Raw genomic sequence first — 23,596 nt, forward strand, 5'->3', positions numbered from 1 at the left:
AAAGACCCACCTAAACACACACACAATAATTCATACAGGACAAAAACCATTTGGCTGTTCTGAATGTGGTCAAAGATTTGGACAAAAGGGCACTCTGAACAGACATAGGATAATTCATACAGGACAAAAACAATTTAGTTGTCCTGAATGTGGTCAAAGATTTGGACGAAAGAGCAGTCTGAATGGACACATGATAATTCATACAGGACAAAAACCATTTGGCTGTTCTGAATGTGGTCAAAGATTTGGACGAAAGAGCAGTCTGAATGTACACATGATAATTCATACAGGACAAAAACCATTTGGCTGTTCTGAATGTGGTCAAAGATTTGGACAAAAGAGCAGTCTAAATGGACACAAAATAATTCACACAGGACAAAAACAGTTTTGCTGTTCTGAATGTGGTCAAAGGTTTGGACGAAAGAGCAGTCTGAGAGGACACATGATAATTCATACAGGACAAAAACCATTTGGCTGTTCTGAATGTGGTCAAAGGTTTGGACTAAAGAGTACTCTGGACAAACACTTGATAATTCATACGGGACAAAAACAATTTGGCTGTTCTGAATGTGGTCAAAGATATGGACTAAAGAGTACTTTGGACAAACACATGATTATTCATACGGGACAAAAACCATTTGGCTGTTCCGAGTGCAGTCAAAGATTTGGACGAAACAGCACCTTGAACAGACACATGATTATTCATGGCACCGCTACCAGTGCTGCCAGGACTCGTCTGTCTTGTGCCATCACTCAGCTGGATAACCCACCAGATCACAAAAGTACTGTTCCTGAACCCCAGCAACAACAATCTCATAGTGCCAAAAGAAAGTAGAAAAACTGCAACACTGAATTGATCCATTGATGAGAAGAAAAAGATCTTACACTGCTTTTCTTACTCAAAATATAAAAGTGGGGCAGGGAAAAAAAGGCAGTATTTGAGGAAAGAATAAAAGAAGTGGATCTACCAGCAGAGAAGAAATAAGACACCACCCATTTATGGGAGGCCAAAATAATTAAAGAAACCTCCTTAAAGCTAGGGTAGGTAACTCTGTTCAGACACGCTTTTTGTTATGTTGGGTGAAATGGTCCGTCTGTCCTAACAGTCATCAATACATTATGTATTCAGAAAAAGGAACGAAAAAATCAGACGTCTGTAGCAGCTGTAGGATCGATAAAACTCCGACCAGTATAAGCCCTGCGGTTCGCTCTCAAAAAAACCAGTTGGATGCCTTCATGTCTAGTTCTTCCTGCTCGCATCACCAGGCTCAGCCCCCCCCCGCCCCTCCCTCCTCTGCGTGTGCACACTCATCTCGTTTCACCGAAGTTCACTTCGGTACAATGGCAGAGGGAATACAGCAGAAAATACCACTTCCACCGGATTGTGCCATGTCGGATTAATCATTTTCTGTGTGCATTTTCCGTTGAAAATGGCTGCAATCACTTCCTGAATCACACAGGACTGCTCCAGCTTCAGCCTGACAAGCTGCCTAACAAGGCAATTATTTGTCATGTTTACATTGTCATGGCTGTATGTATGTATGTTTATAACAGATTTAACTTCTGTCATAATCTCTGATGTGATCCGCTGACGTCACCACTCATTCTGTTCACATCTTTACTTGACGAGCTGAAAAGTTAAAAAAATCTTTCACACATAAATGTTGTGCTACGTAGTGTGATCTAATCACCAGCACAATGTGCAGCTCGTCAAATGGAGTAAAGAAGTGAACAGAGCGAGTGGTGACGTCAGCGGATCACAGCGCAGCTCATCTGAACGATTATAATGAGAAGTTAAATCTGTTATAAACATATTTAACAGCTGCACACAAGAAGGAAAGAGCACACAACTGTTTTACCAAGCCATGACAATGTAAACATGACAAATAATTACCTTTTTAGACGGCTCAAAATGCTTTCTGCAGCTTGTTAGGCGTGTGCGAACGGCCGAAGCTGGAGCGGTCCTCTGTGATTCAGGAAGTGATTACAGCTGTTTTCAACGGCCAATTTACAGAGAAAATGATTAATCCAACATGAAATAATTATTTTATATACACAGTGTCCAACGCAGAGTGTGTGGCAGCCGGTAGAACAAAGAACGGTGTCCAGCTGTGAACACAGCAGGTGGGATCATCACCACGACGTGTGTGCTGCTGCCTGTCACGGGGCCTTTAGTTGGCTCTCTTCTGCCCCACTGTGTCCCACAGTCAGAGGCACATTCAAGTTTGTGGGGGCGTGGCTTTGGATGGAGCACTGACTGAGTAGAGGAGAGGGGGTGGAACCTAGAATAGGTCCTACTTTCAAATTTTCCTAGCTCTCTTGCTAGCTCTCCAGGACTACACTAGCTTTAAAAAGTTAGTAACGTTAAAAGAAAATGCAATGAGGGAGATAATCAATTGGACAGAGGCTGGCAGAACATCAAGCCATAGTGAAAGTCTTGGCTGCACAAATCAGAAACAAAAACAAGAAAGTAAATGCAAAACAGATAAACAAGCAGTTTGCAGAAAACTAGTCTACAGGAACATGGCAAAGGAAACAAAAGAAGTACAACAACCATATTGAAGGAGGTGCAGTACAACTTGATACTGTTATTTGGAATAAGCAAGAAAAAACAGCCAAAATCATTGATGTAACAGTCCCCGGTGACTATGTTCTCAATAGAGCTGAACAGGGAGGAAAAAAAAATCACAAAATACCAAAAATGACCTGTGGACATCATGGTTATTGTGAGAATCTGATATAATACCAGTTGTAGTGGGGCGACAGGGCCCATTGCACTCTCACACTCATCTTCAACCGCTTAGTCCAATTAAGGGTCGCAGGGGAGCTGGAGCCTATCCCAGCAAGTCATAGAGGACAAGGCTTTATTGATCTCACATATGAGAAATTATGTTTACAGTCCAGTTACCTCAGACAGCAATTAGTCCACAATTATTACTTGTTTACTGTAATAATGGCACACATCAGAATTAAAGGCAACACATACACATTTGACATTGTTTATGTGCACTACGTTTGAAGAAGTCCGTTATCCGAATTGAGGCAAGTAGGTGAAAGCCACGCAGCAACCCTGAAATGCACTGCCATCAGCTGGGGGGGGGGGACGCAAGCTGATGGCAGTTAAAAGATGGTATGCAGGTGTGATGTGTTTGGATGTTCATGGTGTTAGATGGCGTTAGGGGAAAATATGGACTTTTTAGGGTGAAAACTGAAGCTCACCCCAATTATTTCTTCTTCAGTTATTCATGGATTTGATTATCATGTTTTTGTTGGATTTATCAAAGCACTGTTCACAGTTCTTCCTCACAAAATATGGAAAATGCGATTTCTTTTTTTTTTTTTTTTTTTTTTTTTTAATGGTGAAAATAGTGAAATTCACCAAAACACATTTTCTCCTTTGGTTTCTGATTTTAATTCTGTTGGTTTTGTGTGTTTCATCTAAACATTGTTCACAGTTCATCCTTGTGGAAATAAGAAATTATAAACTTTAGGGGAAAATATGAACTTCTTTGCAGATAAATTTATGCAAAATGTTTCTTCTCTTTCATTTTTATTTTAATTAATTAATTTTGATTAAGATTAGTTGGTTTGATTCATTTAAACTTCACAATTCTTAATCACAAAATTTAGAATTTCATTGTTAGGAAATATGGTTTGCTTGGAAAACAATAAAATTCATTCAAAATGTTTCTTTTCCTCCAGTTTATGATAAATGTTCAGTCTGATAGTTTTGTTTGATTAATCAAAGCTCTGTTCCTCATTACATAATTTTAAATTTGGGTAAAATTCCAACTTGTGGTAATGAAAACAATGAAATACATCCAAAATTGGGACGTTCTCAATTTGCATGAGAAAGATGGAAAAAAAAAACACTTTGCCAAAACAAGACAACATTCAAGAAAATTTAACCAATTTTTTGAAGAACCTCAACTTCCAGCAAATTACTGTCCCCTGATACTGTTGACACACTGCTGTCAACATTTCAGCTGGTACTTCAGGTTTGCAATCTATTTACGCAAGAGTGTAAAACCAGGCATGTGAGAATTGTGTATTTTTGCGTATTTACCCATTTTTTAATTTAAACATTAGGTCTCTCTCTTCTGTTAGTAAATGATATAATAATTGATCAACATATTGATTTATTCTGCCTTACAGAAACCTGGTTACAGCAGGATGAATATGTTAGTTTAAATGAGTCAACACCCCCGAGTCACACTAACTGCCAGAACGCTCGTAGCACGGGCCGAGGCAGAGGATTAGCAGCAATCTTCCACTCCAGCTTATTAATTAATCAAAACCCAGACAGAGCTTTAATTCATTTGAAAGCTTGACTCTTAGTCTTGTCCATCCAAATTGGAAGTCCCAAAAACCAGTTTTATTTGTTATTATCTATCATCCTCCTGGTCATTACTGTGAGTTTCTCTGAATTTTCGGACCTTTTGTCTGACTTAGTGCTTAGCTCAGATAAGATAATTATAGTGGGCGATTTTAACATCCACACATGCTGAGAATGACAGCCTCAACACTGCATTTAATCTGTTGTTAGACTCGATTGGCTTTGCTAAAAATGTAAATGAGTCCACCCACCACTTTAATCATACCTTAGATCTTGTTCTGACTTATGGTATGGAAATTGAAGACTTAACAGTATTCCCGGAAAACCCCCTTCTGTCTGATCATTTCTTAATAACATTTACTCTGATGGACTACCCAGCAGTGGGGAATAAGTATCATTACAGTAGAAGTCTTTCAGAAAGCGCTGTAACTAGGTTTAAGGATATAATTCCTTCTTTATGTTCTCCAATGCCATATACCAACACAGGGCAGAGTAGCTACCTAAACTCTGTGAGTGAGATAGATTATCTCGTCAATAGTTTTATATCCTCATTGAGCACAACTTTGGATGCTGTAGCTCCTCTGAAAAAGAGAGCCTTAAATCAGAAGTGCCTGACTCCGTGGTATAATTCACAAACTCGCAGCTTAAAGCAGATAACCCGTAAGTTGGAGAGGAAATGGCGTCTCACTAATTTAGAAGATCTTCATTCACTTAGCCTGGAAAAAGAGTCTGTTGCTCTATAAAAAAGCCCTCCGTAAAGCTAGGACATCTTACTACTCATCACTAATTGAAGAAAATAAGAACAACCCCAGGTTTCTTTTCAGCACTGTAGCCAGGCTGACAGAGTCAGAGCTCTATTGAGCCGAGTATTCCTTTAACTAGTAATGACTTCATGACTTTCTTTGCTAATAAAATTTTAACTATTAGAGAAAAAATGACTCATAACCATCCCAAAGACGTATCGTTATCTTTGGCTGCTTTCAGTGATGCCGGTATTTGGTTAGACTCTTTCTCTCCGATTGTTCTGTCTGAGTTATTTTCATTAGTTACTTCCTCCAAACCATCAGCATGTCTATTAGACCCGATTCCTACCAGGCTGCTCAAGGAAGCCCTACCATTAATTAATGCTTCGAGCTTAAATATGATCAATCTATCTTTATTAGTTGGCTATGTACCACAGGCTTTTAACGTGGCAGTAATTAAACCATTACTTAAAAAGCCATCACTTGACCCAGCTATCTTAGCTAATTATAGGCCAATCTCCAACCTTCCTTTTCTCTCAAAAATTCTTGAAAGGGTAGTTGTAAAACAGCTAACTGATCATCTGCAGAGGAATGGTCTATTTGAAGAGTTTCAGTCAGGGTTTAGAATTCATCATAGTACAGAAACAGCATTAGTGAAGGTTACAAATGATCTTCTTATGGCCTCAGACAGTGGACTCATCTCTGTGCTTGTTCTGTTAGACCTCAGTGCTGCTTTTGATACTGTTGACCATAAAATTTTATTACAGAGATTAGAGCATGCCGTAGGTATTAAAGGCACTGCGCTGCGGTGGTTTGAATCATATTTATCTAATAGATTACAATTTGTTCATGTAAATGGGGAATCTTCTTCACAGACTAAGGTTAATTATGGAGTTCCACAAGGTTCTGTGCTAGGACCAATTTTATTCACTTTATACATGCTTCCCTTAGGCAGTATTATTAGACAGCATTGCTTAAATTTTCATTGTTACGCAGATGATACCCTGCTTTATCTATCCATGAAGCCAGAGGACACACACCAATTAGCTAAACTGCAGGATTGTCTTACAGACATAAAGACATGGATGACCTCTAATTTCCTGCTTTTAAACTCAGATAAAACTGAAGTTATTGTACTTGGCCCCACAAATCTTAGAAACATGGTGTCTAACCAGATCCTTACTCTGGATGGCATTATCCTGACCTCTAGTAATACTGTGAGAAATCTTGCAGTCATTTTTGATCAGGATATGTCATTCAGTGCGCATATTAAACAAATATGTAGGACTGCTTTTTTGCATTTCTGCAATATCTCTAAAATTAGAAAGGTCTTGTCTCAGAGTGATGCTGAAAAACTAATTCATGCATTTATTTCCTCTAGGCTGGACTATTGTAATTCATTATTATCAGGTTGTCCTAAAGGTTCCCTGAAAAGCCTTCAGTTAATTCAAAATGCTGCAGCTAGAGTACTGACGGGGACTAGAAGGAGAGAGCATATTTCACCCATATTGGCTTCTCTTCATTGGCTTCCTGTTAATTCTAGAATAGAATTTAAAATTCTTCTTCTTACTTATAAGGTTTTGAATAATCAGGTCCCATCTTATCTTAGGGACCTCATATTACCATATCACCCCAATAGAGCGCTTCGCTCTCAGACTGCAGGCTTAATTGTAGTTCCTAGGGTTTGTAAGAGTAGAATGGGAGGCAGAGCCTTCAGCTTTCAGGCTCCTCTCCTGTGGAACCAGCTCCCAATTCGGATCAGTGAGACAGAGACCCTCTCTACTTTTAAGATTAGGCTTAAAACTTTCCTTTTTGCTAAAGCTTATAGTTAGGGCTGGATCAGGTGACCCTGAACCATCCCTTAGTTATGCTGCAATAGACTTAGACTGCTGGGGGGTTCCCATGATGCACTGAGTGTTTCTTTCTCTTTGCTATGTTCTCTGCATCTAATCATTAGTGATTGATCTCTTCTCTCTTCCACAGCATGTCTTTTTCCTGGTTCTCTCCCTCAGCCCCAACCAGTCCCAGCAGAAGACTGCCCCTCCCTGAGCCTGGTTCTGCTGGAGGTTTCTTCCTGTTAAAAGGGAGTTTTTCCTTCCCACTGTCGCCAGGTGCTTGCTCACAGGGGGTCGTTTTGACCGTTGGGGTTTTTCCGTAATTATTGTATGGCTTTGCCCTACAATATAAAGTGCCTTGGGGCAACTGTTTGTTGTGATTTGGCGCTATATAAATAAAATTGAGTTAATTTGATTTGAACTGTTCAATAAAATATGTCGTGCGTGGCGGCTGAAGAGACAACGTCTGCTCATTCATTAGAATTATTATTCCGCAGCATAAGGTAGGCAGGAGAAAGAAGTCTACCTGTTAACACGCATGTTAGATGTCGTAAAAAAAAAAAAAAATACGACAATGGGCGTGAATTGCCCTAAAGTGGTCAAACTTAAAAAAAAAAAAAAAAAAAAAAAAAAAGAATCGCAGCCAAACACACCCACCCTGCTTAGAGTGCTGCTCCCATTGGACTGACATCTCTGCCATTTTGGAATTGTGGGATAGCTCCCGCCAACAGAATGAACTCGCCAGACTACTTTCGCCACGCTCTCACGAGCGCCACTAGTTTAGTTTATGGCAAGCTAAAAGTGGGCGCTCTTATTATGGCCGAACAACTTTCCACAGTTTCTTGGTAGTCTGTGTTAGTACGTGCCCGCAGCCGACGTGCTTGATTAATTCCTGCGCAAAAAGTAGTTCCCAGGTAATTGTGATATGAAGGAATATATCCTAAATGTGCTTAAAATATGCATTAACCATTTGTGCTTTTCCCCCATTCAGAATCATCCTATTATTCTTTATCTTTTATTGAGCCAAGAATATATTGTTACATATATGAGTGTGTTCTAATGTTTGGAAGTGATCATTTATATATTAATAGAGGTTGTTGCTGTTGAAGAATATATTACTCATATGCTCATAGTGATCAATATTTATCAATGCTTATTAAACACATAATCAATAGCTAAGGTTAATTACAAGATATCTATATATTCAAACACTTTTGAAATATATGTTTGTATGTTTTTGAACTGTGTATTGTGTGTACCAAATTAAAGGTATGTTTAAGATTATATTTGCTTTTGTTTCAAGATTTGCTTTTGCTTTAGTAGTTCAGTTTCTTAGCATGCTGTTATAAAGATGATTGTAAATGTGATGTGTCCCTGTTTCGGTGAGGCCCTGAAGATACATTAACAACAGCATATGGAACAGGATGCCAGTACTGACCACAGACAGTCAGATAAGGAGACTAAACTTGATACACGGTTATGATTAGAATTGTTTGTTAGAATATTGTGCAATTTTGAGATGTGCTAATATTCTTGAGGTATAACCGTGTGATGAGACTTGCTGACAGTCTTTCAGTTTGCAGTTTTCTGGCCCCAAACAATTTCCTATCAGTTTAGGTGCAGGTGTCAATGTAGGAGAAAGCGGAAGCAAGAACACGGCGCATGTGGGCAGCACCAGGGTTTATTCTAAGGATTTTTTACAACTGCACAAGCCCTTGAGGCAGGGGATCTGGGGACCGCTTTAGGCCCCAAGAAGCCAACGATCTCTAGATTGCTTGAGATGAATTCTGAGAAATTTAGAGGGTTTTGCACATGTACATTTGTTTTAATTGATATCCACTCTCAACCTGGTCTCACAGCAAGTCGTGCTTCAGCAGCACGAAATATACATTTATCTATTGGTTTGTGATATTGTGACGAAAAGCGCCTCATTTTCGTCATGGCAGCACAAATTCATTCTCATTCATTCCGTGATGGCTGCACGAAATTAAACGTGAAGCAGGTGGCTGGGATGGTTATGGTTAGGGTGGGGGGAAGGAGTAGGATTAGGTTATGGTTAAGGTTAGGGCTAGGAACATTGAGTTAAAAAAGCTCTGTCACGAAAATTTGACTCATTTCGTCACGTGAGCACGAAAAACAAAATGTGAGACTGGGCTGCCACTCTACATGTAGAGTCCCTTGTAGTACAATTAAGAAAATATAGATGCCGCAGATAGATTCCATTTTAGTACATTTAAGAAAATATAGATGGCGCAGTATTAATGAAATTGTAAAGAAAATACATTTGATCAATAAATTGTATTGAATTGAATTATTTTATTTTACTTCTTATTTAATTCTTAAAAGATTTGCAAATGGCAGATGAATTGAGCTCAGCCAACAAACTGTTCAACTGTTGAAACATTTTGCTGAAAATTAAAGTACAACATTTCAAGTTTATGTTTTACATATAAGTTATAAATCAGCTAAACCAGGAATCACAAATTATGGTCAAAACTCAAAAGTATTAAGTAAACTTCAGTCGCACGATTACTGATTGTAATGCAACAAACATTTCTTAGAAGTTAAAATCAGTTACAAAAGTTCTGATGTCATCAATTTTATAAAAACAGGAGCTCAAGTATGCTTCCAGGCTCCAGCAGAGGTACTTCAAAATCAGTTTTGACAAGATTTCCTTGCAAGGCATAATGCAAGCTGCTGAGGCCTATTCCCCGCCCATGGATTGTGGTTTGTCTGAACATGGGACAGCTGCTATTCCCATGGTCTAAGCTTTGAGTTTGTCACCAGAATGACCAAAAGGTGATTCAGTCATCACTATAATCATGACTCTTCTGTCTCATCAGGTATGTATATTTTATTGCATATTTTATTTTATTACAGAGATTAGAGCATGTCATAGGTATTAAAGGCACTGCGCTGCGGTGGTTTGAATCATATTTGTCTAATAGATTACAGTTTGTTCATGTAAATGGGGAATCTTCTTCACAGACTAAAGTTAATTATGGAGTTCCACAAGGTTCTGTGCTAGGACCAATTTTATTCACTTTATACATGCTTCCCTTAGGCAGTATTATTAGACGGTATTGCTTAAATTTTCATTGTTACGCAGATGATACCCAGCTTTAATATATCCATGAAGCCAGAGGATACACACCAATTAGCTAAACTGCAGGATTGTCTTACAGGCATAAAGACATGGATGACCTCTAATTTCCTGCTTTTAAACTCAGATAAAACTGAAGTTATTGTACTTGGCCCCACAAATCTTAGAAGCATGGTGTCTAACCAGATCTTTACTCTGGATGGCATTTCCCTGACCTCTAGTAATACTGTGAGAAATCTTGGAGTCATTTTTGATCAGGATATGTCATTCAAAGCGCATATTAAACAAATATGTAGGACTGCCTTTTTGCATTTACGCAATATCTCTAAAATCAGAAAGGTCTTGTCTCAGAGTGATGCTGAAAAACTAATTCATGCATTTATTTCCTCTAGGCTGGACTATTGTAATTCATTATTATCAGGTTGTCCTAAAAGTTCCCTAAAAAGCCTTCAGTTGGTTCAGAATGCTGCAGCTAGAGTACTGACGGGGACTAGCAGGAGAGAGCATATTTCACCCGTGTTGGCCTCTCTTCATTGGCTTCCTGTTAATTCTAGAATAGAATTTAAAATTCTTCTTCTTACTTATAAGGTTTTGAATAATCAGGTCCCATCTTATCTTAGGGACCTCGTAGTACCATATTACCCCATTAGAGCGCTTCGCTCTCAGACTGCAGGCTTACTTGTAGTTCCTAGGGTTTGTAAGAGTAGAATGGGAGGCAGAGCCTTCAGCTTTCAGGCTCCTCTCCTGTGGAACCAGCTCCCAATTCAGATCAGGGAGACAGATACCCTCTCTACTTTTAAGATTAGGCTTAAAACTTTCCTTTTCGCTAAGGCTTATAGTTAGGGCTGGATCAGGTGACCCTGGACCATCCCTTGGTTATGCTGCTTTAGACGTAGACTGTGGGGGGGTTCCCATGATGCACTGTTTCTTTCTCTTTTTGCTCCGTATGTATCACTCTGCATTTAATCATTAGTGATCGATCTCTGCCCCCCTCCACAGCATGTCTTTTTCCTGGTTCTTTCCCTCAGCCCCAACCAGTCTCAGCAGAAGACTGCCCCTCCCTGAGCCTGGTTCTGCTGGAGGTTTCTTCCTGTTAAAAGGGAGTTTTTCCTTCCCACTGCAGCCAAGTGCTTGCTCATAGGGGGTCGTTTTGACCGGTTTTTCATAATTATTGTATGGCCTTGCCTTACAATATAGAGCACCTTGGGGCAACTGTTTGTTGTGATTTGGCGCTATATAAAAAAAAGTTGATTGATTGATTGATATGTCTGTTAATGTCTTATTGTCCTTAGTATACATTTCATGATTTCACATAAAATGTCATAAATTATGTTTTATAGAATGTATTTTGAGATAATATTGACCATGTGACGCATTTCATTTAAATTTATTGCAGTTTACAAATTCTATGGATAAATTTTTAATTCTCTCAACTGTAGCTGTTTCACTTTTCAATACAAATTGACACAATACAAATGAATGGGCACTGTAAGTATGGTCTTTGGACAGTTTTGTGCAAACATATTAATTAATTAAATTTATCAACATGCTCATAATAAGCTCAAATGCGCTTGGTTTCAGTGCAGAAGGTTCCGGGTTCAAATCCCACCCCTGCCACATTTCTCCATGTAATGTGGAGTTACGTCAGGAAGGGCATCCGGCGTAAAACTTATGCCAATTCAACATGCAGATCCACCTTGGATTTGCTGTGGCGACCCCGAGTGCAAACAAGGGAGCAGCCGAAGAGACTTACTCACTATTAAAGTTGAAAAAGAGAACTAACTAACTCGTGGTATATTTTACAATTTTTAGTGTCCAGCATATAAATATATCATGTGAAAGACCTATCTTTTTATAATTATGGCTTTTGTTTTGCTTTTTTTTTATTTTCAGGGGGCCGTTATTGTGAAAACAGTTGTTCAGTATGGACATAAGGAAATGGTTTACTACAGCTGGTGATAAACCATCCAAATCTAGTGACCAGGCTGACATCAGGGCAGTCAGGCCTGACAGGCCAGGTACTTCCACAGCTGCAGATGAAGCCAAACGGTCGGAGCAAGAGCCAGAGGTTGGCAGAACCAGTGTGCTGGAATCAGAGGATGAACCAAATGAATGTGAGTCACAAGACACAGAGGATGCACCAGGAGCCAATCCATCAAGAATCAACAGTGATCCAGAATGTTTTAACCATCTTCACAAGAATGGGAGACAGTTTACTGTGGTCCTTGTAGCAAGGAACCTGATATTGTGAAAAGGTATGCACCAAAGGGTAAACCACCCCCATCCCCTTATCTACAGGAACAATATTCAGAAAAGCTGTCATAAATGGTCATCTTCGCTCTGAAGCTCACAAACAAGTCATGAGAAAACAAAGACTAGATTGTCTTTCTAAAATTAAAATTGTGCAGGTATCAAATTTAGATAAAGCCATATCCAAAGCAAATGAAGATCTTGCCAATACAATTGGCAGCCTACTCATTCATGTGTATGCAGATGGGAAAAAGTTGTCATCAGCTAATTCATTCCCTCTCAGAGTAATAACTTCACGAAAATCACATAGCTTCAACTTCAATGATCCCTCAAAAGAAGCTAATCTTGATAGTGATCTCCAGTATGTAACCCCTGCCAGCCATTTACAAATGCTGAAGTCCATAGCTGAGTCAGACCGACAGTCGTCCCAAAAGGTACATGATGCCATTGCAATATCTCTCAGGTGTGATGGTTCAGTCGACAGAACCCAGGTTGACAAGATCTATGTGTTAGCTAAGCTGATAACCAAGAGCGGGGATGAAGACACCATTTTCCTGGGTGCTGAGGAGCCAGAGACTAGGGGAGCTCAAGGTGTCTTCAATGCTGTGGAAAAGGCTTGTCAAAATACTGTCGGCAAAGAAGCAACCCAACATATTTTCCATTATGTCTTCAATAGTAACAGATGGAGCAAGTGTGAACACTGGTGAAAAAATGGTATTTGGGCATCATTTGACAAAATTGATTCAGAAGTTCCAAAGATGAAGATATGGTGTGCATTTCATAGGTCCCAACTTGCCTGGAAGTCAGTCACTGGAAAACATGGTATTGATGAAGTCAGCCATCTGATCCAAAAACTCAGTGGAGTATCATCATTCTTCCACACCTCAGGGGTCAGAACAAGAGAAGTGAATGATCTTGCATCCCAACATGGGCTGAAATGTTGTGCCTTCCCAAGGGCGTTTGAAGTTCGCTGGACAGAGTTTACATAATCTCTAATCAGTGCAGTCCTGACAGCCTGGAATGCTGTGGTTCTATACTTCAAAGGATCAAAACAGAAACCAGCTAAAGGTTACTACACACTACTGACCAACAAGTCTGTACTTGAGCTTATGGCATTTGTTGCAGATGTGCTGGCTGTTTTCCAGGTTCCAAAAGAAGATTCAGTCAGACACTGTGACCTTGCTTGATTTAGAAATGGAAACTTCTCTTGTAACATCAAACTTGGAGAAAATCAAGGAAACTCCACTGCTTGGTGGCTGGGTTGCCAGCTTAAAGACACAGAGTCAGCAGAGGAAGAGGGACATGTGACCTACAAATTGAAGAATGTTGAAGTTCATGACTATCAAGGACAACGAGGCAGGGACAATGCTGCCATCCAAAATGAGCTTGTGCTGTCACTGTCAGAGTTCCTCCTACAACGGTTTGACAACTACAAGCACATGATGGAGGTACTGGGGCCATTCTTGAAGCTCCAGGAGGATGCCAACATCAAAGATGTTCACCAGCTCCTATGTCCTGATTTGGATCTTGAGAACCTCGGTATGGAATACCAAGATCTTGTCTCTTCTGGACGAGGAAGAGAATTGACCCTCAATAAGCTGGTCAAGTTTCTAGTGTCCCAAAAACTATTTCCAAATCTTGTGAAGGTCCTAAGCAGAGTTGTGGCTGCCAAGCCTCACTCAGCTGATGTTGAACATCTGATAAGCAGCAGCAATGCTCTGAAAACAATGAAAGGTCACGAATGTCTGTGGAGACAGAAAACCTGTATTTCTATGTACAATATAACATGCCACCATTGGCAGAATTTGACCCAAGGGAGGCAGTCATGATTTGGCTGAAATCAAAGGAACGCAGGAATAAGAGCCATGAAAAGGCGAAGTACAAAGTTTATTTCAAAGGAGTTTTTGTGGAGGCAGAGAGTAAAGATGTGGAAGTATCACTACCACCTAAGAAGGTCAAGAAGTTCTAACTTCTTATAGTTGTTTGGATTTAGATTCTAAAGTTTAACTCTTACTTTTTACTTGAACATTGGTTTAAATGTTACTATGCTAGTCATACTTGAGTTAACTTTACTTTAGGTTTGTGTTGTTGTAACTCGAGGTTTATGATCTTGTAATTCTGGTATGACCCCTGGGCCGACCCTAGATTATGACAGTTTTTGCTTCTTTTGCTCATTGATTTTTATGTCACTATAATGTGAGAAGCAATAATGGTTGATAATCCTAATTGCTTAATATTAATAATAGTATTATTAATAGTATTAATAATAGCTTAATAGTAATAAGCAACAACTGCATGGTTTACAATGTATAGTGTGAAGTGTTAGAAGTAATATTATGTAAGTTACTAATAAATAATAAGTATGTTTGAATTACATTGTAAATTTAATGAAAATAAAAAATACATTGTTGTTGAGTGATCAGTGACTTCTGTTGTGGTTCAATATTAACATTAACTCTTTTCATCATGGAAATTTTGGAAAATTAAACGAAATGTGAAAAAAATCTGTAAAAATTTAGTATTTACAACTGCACAAATTTGGATTTACAACTGCACAAAAGGGGTACAACTGCACGTTAGAATAAACCCTGGGCAGGACCAATGCCACGAAGAAGAGGGATGAAGACCACTCAGATGAAGGACAACGCCTAAGATTAGCATGAATCACTGTATTAGCATAGGAAGACAGAGGAGTATAAAAACAGAGCCCAGCCCACTGTTCGGGGTTCCTCCTTGCTGAGAGCTTGCTGGAACACGAGACGGCGGGTTGGAGGCTCTCAGTTTCGGGGACCCTCAGAACTTCTGGGTATGGTTTTGTTTATCTCACTCATTCTGTAAAACTTAAATTCTGTCAAATTCTGTGACATTTAAATTCTGTTTAATAAATCTCTGAGTGGTGGTCTAGCCCTCAGAGTAATTGTGTTCAAATTCAAATAGCTGGTCAAAACATTCATTCAAATCAACGGACACGCGGGATAAGGGAGACAGAGGAGAGCAAGGTCACTGGAGACCCCTGAATTGTCCCAAGAGCAGGAGAAAGAAGTCTACCTGTTAACACGCACGTTAAATGTCGTAAAAAACTATTTACGATAATGGGCGTGAACTGCCTTAAAGTGGTCAAACTAAAAAAAAAAAAAAAAAAAATCGCAGCCAAACACACCCACCCTGTTCAGAGTGCTGCACCCATTGGACCGACATCTTTGCTATTTTGGAATTATGGGATAGCTCCCACCCACAGCCTGAACTCGCCGGACTACTTTCGCCACACTCTCACGAGTGTCACTAGCTAGAGGTGGGCGATACCGGGAGTTTTGGTATTGATCCGATACCAAGTAAATACAGGCCCAGTATCACCGATATCGATACTGATACTTGTTCATATTTAAGCTTCATAGATCCAAAGGATCCAAAAGACCTAGGATAGAATTTCGCCAAACATTGTACGTGACAATGAAATACTTTATCACAATCAACATTTTTGTTTTTTAAAAAAAAAAAAATCACTCAACACAACTTAAAACAAAATATCCTGAGGTAGAGGGCTGACAAACCACAATACAACAAAATTAACACACCACAACAAAATTGGATGGCACCGCTAAGCCACGTAACAGCGCAACAACAAAAGACCAGAGGGGGGAGCACCGCTGCTCCGTGCTGTGACACAGCACAGTGCTGCTCTTACAGACAGAGAGTAGACTTTGATAATATGCATGCGCAGCAGTCAGTGCGTGCAGGAGAGAAAAAAGCTTGAGTATCGACCTTTTTACACGAGGATCATTCCGTATCAATACCAGCGTTGATATCGATATTAGGATCAATCCGCCCACCTCTACCACTAGCTTAGTTTATGACAAGCTAAAAGTGGGCACTCTCGTTATGGCCGGACAACTTTCCAGTTTCTGGGTATTCTGTGCGCCCGCAGCCGACATGAATTCCTGCACAAAAAGTAGTTCCCAGATAATTGTGATATATTCCTGTGAGATAATGAGTACCTATATCTCATCTAAATCAATTCTAAAATTTACCAGTAATAAAATTAGAAAGATAACTGAAATTTTAAGAGTGGCCTAATAAATATTTAAGAAACAAAGTTTATGAGCAACTTCACCTGTTATTGCTCAAGCACATTGTAAACATTGACACGATGGAGTTTGATGCGGAAGAGTTCAGAAAAATATGATTGGAATGTTTTGATTACCATTTACAGTTGGCAATGAAAGACTTGGGTGTTAACTTCGTGTTAAAGTCAAAACAAGAAGCTGCACTGAAAGAGATCTGTCTGGGAAGAGACGCTGAGCAGGGTGACAAAAGTAGTCCGGAGAGCTCAAGCTGTGGGCGCGAGCTGTCCCACAATTCCAAAATAGAGATGTCGTCTCGGCCATGACGAGAGCGTACAACTTTTAGCTTGTCATAAGCTAAGCTAGTGGTGCTCATGAGAGTGTGAGCCAAACAGTCAAAAATCTATGGAAAGGGACAAAACTAATTATTTAGATTCCAGGAACAGTGACAGAGAAGCAGGCATCCTGTACCCGTGAGATTGGACGTTACTTGAGATCGAGGTGAGTTGCTTTCTGCTTCTTTCTTCAGGAAGTTAGTGTTTAAAGGACGTCACATGATTGTAAGTCTATCCGTGCACATTAGTAGTAATTAGCGGTCGCTGATGTAGTTAATTATAAGTGTTTTGAATCACTGAGAATACCGAAAAATGGCGAAATAATTTCCTTCGGGAAAAATAAAGTCAAACTTTTCTTAAATGGTTCAGGCTTTCGAAGCATTTGATACAATAAATTGTCGACATCTGCTGGCCAATCCTCAGCATAGCACTTGCATGGAACAATAAAGGACGTTGTCATCAAATAGTGAGGCACTGTTATGTATGTTTAATAATAAAGGTTCTGTGTGAATCTTGACGTTTTTGGCTATTTTTTCTTTTGAAGACATTAATAAATTGTGAAATGTTTGTGCAACTAGGGACTGTGACCGTAGTTGTACAAAATGACGGTGATTTGGGGGCTTAAAAGGTTTTTATTTTAAAACAAGATCATGGTAAATGGACTGCATTTATATAGCGCTTTTCCATCTGAATCAGACGCTCAAAGTACTTTACAATTATGCCTCACATTCACCCCGATGTCAGGGTGCTGCCATACAAGGCGCTCACAACACACCGGGAGCAATAGGGGATTAAAGGCCTTGCCCAAGGGCCCTTAGTGATTTTCCAGTCAGGTGGGGATTTGAACCCATGATCTTCTGGACTCAAGCCCAACACCTTAGCCACTAGACCATCACCTCCCCTATCATCTCAGTAATGTTAGGTTTGAGTCTGTTCCTCTTCTTTGTTACTACCTCTCTAGTTTTGGAGAAGAGCCTTTCACACGGCACTGAAGTTGGTGGCATATGAAGATAGATTTTGTCCAGCTTACCAAAAGTTGGCTCAACAGCTGCCTCCATCCTCCTTATCTCTCCTTTCCTCACGCTCTCAAACACTCACTACACAGACTATCACACAAACACTTTCTACTGTTCTCGCACTCACTTTACACTTATCTGCTAACTAACCTATTAATCTTTGTCTGGATGTGTACTGTGCCAGTGTGAGTGTATAAATGTATGGTGGTTTAATCGAATGCTATTCAGCCTCTCTCTCTGTGGTTGTCAATTGATGAAACTATACTAACACAAGCCAAAACTCTCCAGTTTTGGCTTGTGTTGAGACAGAGACGTGGTTCCCAAATACAAAAAACTAATTAACAATTGAAGTTCTAGTTAAAAAGACAATTTTGTAAAAAAAAAAAAAAAAAACTCATTTAAAACACCACCACTTATGACCACATGAGGGCACCCTTGCATCACGCAGCCTGGCAGCACACGCAGCTGGCAGAGTTTTCCAGATGTCCACACTGAGCGTAAAGCCGCCGCAGCAAACAGGGCACATCCACCGGTCTCACAGGACGAAATCTTTCAGCAGAGCAGCAGAGCAAAGCAGCAGGGCCTCCTTCCACAGCTTGGTCCAAAATCCGAACCGTCCGTCACAGCAATCAGCTGTAACTCGACACCACCTCAGAGCTTCAAGAGCACCACAAACTCAGCAGCGCACCACCAGTGACAGCCCACACAGAGGTCTCTGTCTTCACGGGAACGTGGAAGTGAACACGTCCAAACACCTGCAGTCAGTCTCCAGAAAGGGAGAGAAGAGCACACACACTCCCTCTTTTATGCAAACACTCCTCTGCCACAACCAGCTGCACTCAATCCACCAGCTGAACATCATTAAGGTCATCCATCCTGCTACAATCCACCCCCACAAATTGTATCGTCGCCCCGACGATGGAATAGACCCCATTCCTTAACCTTAATCATACCACCTATCTTACGTAGGGCCAGAAGGACCCACTTGCACTGCAGACCGTGGAAGATGATAAATATTTGAATGATGACCCGCAGTAATCCTAGTCGTCCGCCGAAGTACAACCTCTTCACTGGGGGGAGGGAAGACATACTAGACTCCACTGGCAGAGGTGGCACAGCAACCACTGGATCTACTGGTGGACTCAACTGCGGGGAAGCAGGTAAACTCACAACCTCCGCACTCTCCACCTGAGGGGCAACCTGGGTCACCTCTCCCACCCCCTCCACCTGAGGAGCAGGCGGAGTCACCACTTACCGCACAACTGAAGTAGACGCAGGGTCCTCAGATCCTGACACCAACCACCCGCCATTACGCCACCACCTGTCCTCTAATGGCTCCACCACAGGGGGCAGAGAATGGGCCACAACCTCATCAGGGGACCCAGGCCCTACCACTACCTTCAACAACGAGCGATGAACCTGCTTGGCTCTGGTTAAATCATCCTTCGGGGCAATTGTATAAAGAGTCCCTTCTCCCTGTGGTGCCCTCAGGACACGATACATCACAGAGGACCACTGGTCCTGGATCTTATGATGGCCCCGTACCCCAAAATCTCGCAACCAGACCAACTGGCCCTCCTTCAGGGGAACATCACGGACACGCTGATCACCCGGGCTGACGGCGACACCTGATTGCGCTCTTCCTTATCAGGACCCCTTTTACGGTCCCAAAACACCCAAACCTCCCGAATCACTGGATCAACCCGCTGCAATGCAGCCAGGTCAGATGGAAGACGGTGAGGCAAGGCTGCAACCACAGCCTGCCTTACATCTACCCTACTCCCCTGACAAACCTGTTGCAGCGGCTCCGGAAGCTGGGCACCACTAACCATTACCTGGAAGTCCCGCATCCCAGGAGAATGCAACCGAGAATGGGCATCCGCGTTCTTATTACTACAAGCTGAACGATACTTAATCTCAAAATCAAACAAGGCCAACTGCGCTGCCCAACGTTGCTCAGTAGCACCAAGTTTTGCAGATGACAAATGACTCAAAGGATTGTTGTCCGTGTACACAATGCACTTATGGCCCAGCAAGTACTCCCTAAACTTCTTGGTCATTGCCCACTTGAGTGCCAAAAATTCCAAATTAATAGAGCGGTAGTTCACCATGTTACGCTCAGTAGGTGCCTAACCCACGGCTCGCGTAAGCAATCGGCCTAGCTTTACCATCCTGTTCCTGAGACAACACTGCTCCCAGCCCCCCATAGCTAGCATCCACCTCCAAAATAAATGGAAGACTAAAATCGGCATATGCCAGCACAGGTGCAGAGGTAAGCTTAGCTTTTAAAGTCTCAAAGCTACGGCTGCATTCCTCTGTCCAATAACCCGAAACTAGATGATCTACCCGACTGGGCTTCACTCCAGCCAACTCTGCTACCAACTTGTGTAGGGGTGCTGCCAACCTTGCAAAACCACCTACAAACCAGCGGTAGTAGCTGGCAAAGCCCAGAAAAGAGCGCAGTTCCAAGAGTGTAACCGGAGGTGGCCAATGAACAACCACCTCCACCTTGCTAGGGTCAGTAGCAACCCCCTTATCAGAGATGACATGCCCCAGGTAACGCACTTCCTGCTGAAAAAAATGCACACTTTGAGTTTCACCTTTAACCCCTCATGCTGCAAACGCTCCAGCACCACCCTCAACCTATCCAGATGTTGGTCAACAGTAGAGGAAAAAACCACAATGTCATCCAAATACAACAATGACAGACACTGCTGATCATCAGAAATCCTCTGCATCAATCTCTGAAAAGTACCAGGAGCATTGCAAAGCCCAAAGGGCATCCGGTTCCACTCAAACAAACCAAAAGGCGTGCAAAAGGCCGTCTTATGACGATCAGCCTCCGCCACAGGAACCTGATTATACCCACTCGCCAGATCCATGGTAGAAACCAACGAGCCCCAGTGAGGGCATCCAAGGACTCATCAATCCGAGGCAAAGGGAAGGCGTCCTTCCTAGTTTTTCCATTCAAGAGCCTGTAATCAACACACATGCGCAAACTGCCATCCTTTTTCTTAACCAGCACAATAGGAGAGGCATAAGGACTGCTGCTCTCCCTAATAACTTGTGTTCCAAGCAGCTGATTGATGTGATCTTTGACAACCTCATACTCAGAAGGCGGAATTCTGCGATACTGCTGTCGCACTGGAATATCATCCAGAAGCGGAATCTCATGTGATATTAGGTCAGTACAACCCAGATCCCCATCTTGGGCTGAAAAGACAGAACTAAACTGACCCAACAATGCTCTCACCTTACCTTGTACTTCCAGAGGCAAGTGACCCAATTCCAGGGCTGCAATCTGATCCTGCACTGATGGAGAAATGGACTGCGAGGCCACTACTGCCTCCACCGGGGGCACCTCGGCAACCCCTGCAGGCAGACTCACAACCCAAACTTCCTCTAAATTGCCAATCATAGCCCGGGGACGTAACCACACATCCACCGATCCCACATTCATCACCGGAATGTAGGCTATACCCTGCTCCACCTGCACCAATGCAGGAGATGCCAACAGTCCAGCAGGCAAGCCAGATTCCACAGGCTCAAACAGAGCCGCCCCACCAGAATACTGTTCAGAGCCTGACACCCTAACAAACTTCATTACACCGCCCGGAATCTGACAAGCCTCTCCCCCATGAACCTTAACCTTCCCTACTCCTTGATCCACAACACCACTAGCCTTGTGGCACTTCTGAAACGCCTGCGTGACATACTCCGGAGCTTCCGCCACTGCTGGCAAATCAAACAGGGATACCCCGTACTGCCCAAAAAGTTCCCCATAACACCTGTGGATGATATTCATCCCCAGGACCCCAGAAGCCTGCAGAGACACACCAGGCACATCTTTAACCACCAAAATGCCACATGCTGGCATCAGTTTACCACAAAGCTCCACATCCAATTACAAATAGCCCAGGTAAGGGATGGCTAAGCCATTAGCTGCTTTAAGCTGTATCCAATTACATGATTTCAGCCACCCCAAACCCCCTGGCTCAAACTGCTGATGAAAAAGACTCTGGAATAGTTGACACCATAGATCCTGTATCTATCAAACAAGGGATCCCAACTCCCCCCATGCTCACCATTAAATGAGGACACGGTAACACAAGCTTGGACACTACCTTGTCACACGTCCTACCCAAACCTGAGCCAGTAACTTGCCCCCCCGAGCTGTGGCTCCGCAGCTCGGCGTGCACTAGTTTCCCGACCCCTGAGCGGCAGAAGATGGTTTGTTCAATGAAGAGGCCGACAAAAAGGATTGACTGCGGGCCACCACCTGAACTCCATCACACTCCCTGGCAAAGTGACCTGGTTTCTGGCAGCACCTATAAATTATAGACCCCCGGGGAACTAATTGACGAAACTGCCCAGAATGCTGCAAATGGGAAATACTCTGAGTCAGCCGATTCAACTGCTCCTGTTGCCGCGGGAGCATCTCCCTTACTTCCTGTAGTTCCGAGGCCTGAAAAGAACCAGCCTCCACCTGGCCACTGCCCTGAACCCCGCACTGAGTGCCCACAACAGACTGGATGGAAAAATCACTACCCTTCGTACCTCCAGGTGAACCCTCTCGTTCCCATCTAATTGCCTCACCCCTAACCTCCAACAAGGTAGCAGTAGGCTGCTGGCGCACAAACTGCTTCAACTCACGCCGAAGTGACCCATTAAACACACACTCAACAAACTGATCACTTAACAAAACCTCTGCATTTGGGACACCATTAGGTGCGCGCTGCTTAACAGATGTCAGACTCATTAATGCCAATGAAAACCCTAACAGAGTCTCTCCCTCACGCTGTCTGCGGGAGAAAAAGGCCTCTTGAAGTGCCACATAAGATTCTGTATCCCCATACAGCTCCTGCAACACCCCAATGATCTTTAATGGGTCTGAACGCTCTTCACTGGAACGATGCTTTATTTGCTCACGTGCTTCCCCCTCCAGATGATCAAAATAAAAAAATGCCTGGTCAGCTTCAGAGACATGACAGGCTCTCACACAAGCCTGCATCTCCTCCAACCATTCAGCCAACCCCATACCTGTCTTACCATTAAACATGGGACATTTTCTATCTCGGGGTAAAAAAATAAACTTCTCCATTACTGGAGCATTACCACTAGAGGACACTTTAGATGAGGGCTCTATACTCGGGCCAGGCGCTGCCTCAGCCTGTTCCTGCTTCAACCTCTCATTCTCCATCCTAAGCTGAGTGACTAACTCTCTCAGCTCCTGCATTTCCTCTACCATCATACCCCTTGAGACTTTCCCACAATGAGGATGCGACCAAAATAGGGGAAATTACTTGCACCGAGGCCACCTGCTGCTTTGCTCTGGAAAACAGAAAAATAACAAATTAGACACAAAACAAATTTACTTCACCAAAAAACTAACAGAACACACCTCTCTAGTTTCAATTTACATCCCACTTCTTGACACCAAAATGTGGCAAAGCGGACAATTTACTCCTCAATCGTCGTGGCAATTAGAAATCATGAATGAACATGATATGTCGGACTTCAGACACCACTCTGGGAATTTCACCCAGGGAATTTGACAATTGAATAACTTCAACCTAAGACACACAGGTTCGTTGTAATTGAGACAGAGAGGTGGTTCCCAAATACAAAAAAAATAAGTTATTAACAATTGAAGTTCTAGTTAAAAGACAATTTTGTAAAAAACTCATTTAAAACACCACCAATTATGACCACATGAGGGCGCCCTTGCATCACGCAGCCTGGCAGCACACGCAGCTGGCAGAGTTTTCCAGATGTCCACACTGAGCGTAAAGCCTCCGCAGCAAACAGGACACATCCACCGGTCTCACAGGACGAAATCTTTCAGCAGAGCAGCAGAGCAAAGCAGCAGGGCCTCCTTCCACAGCTTGGTCCAAAATCCGAACCGTCCGTCACAGCA

General features: G+C 42.1%; 1 long non-coding RNA gene across 1 annotated transcript; it reads left to right on the top strand.

The window, feature by feature from the left end:
* The first annotated feature begins 429 nt into the window (after positions 1-429).
* On the top strand, positions 430-993 carry LOC117507614. The gene is made up of 2 exons (XR_004559794.1): positions 430-495; positions 580-993. It is a non-coding gene; the product is annotated as an uncharacterized LOC117507614 (long non-coding RNA).
* The last annotated feature ends 22,603 nt before the right edge of the window (positions 994-23,596 follow it).

Source organism: Thalassophryne amazonica, chromosome 3, assembly GCF_902500255.1.
Source record: "Thalassophryne amazonica chromosome 3, fThaAma1.1, whole genome shotgun sequence".
Classification (NCBI taxonomy): domain Eukaryota; kingdom Metazoa; phylum Chordata; class Actinopteri; order Batrachoidiformes; family Batrachoididae; genus Thalassophryne; species Thalassophryne amazonica.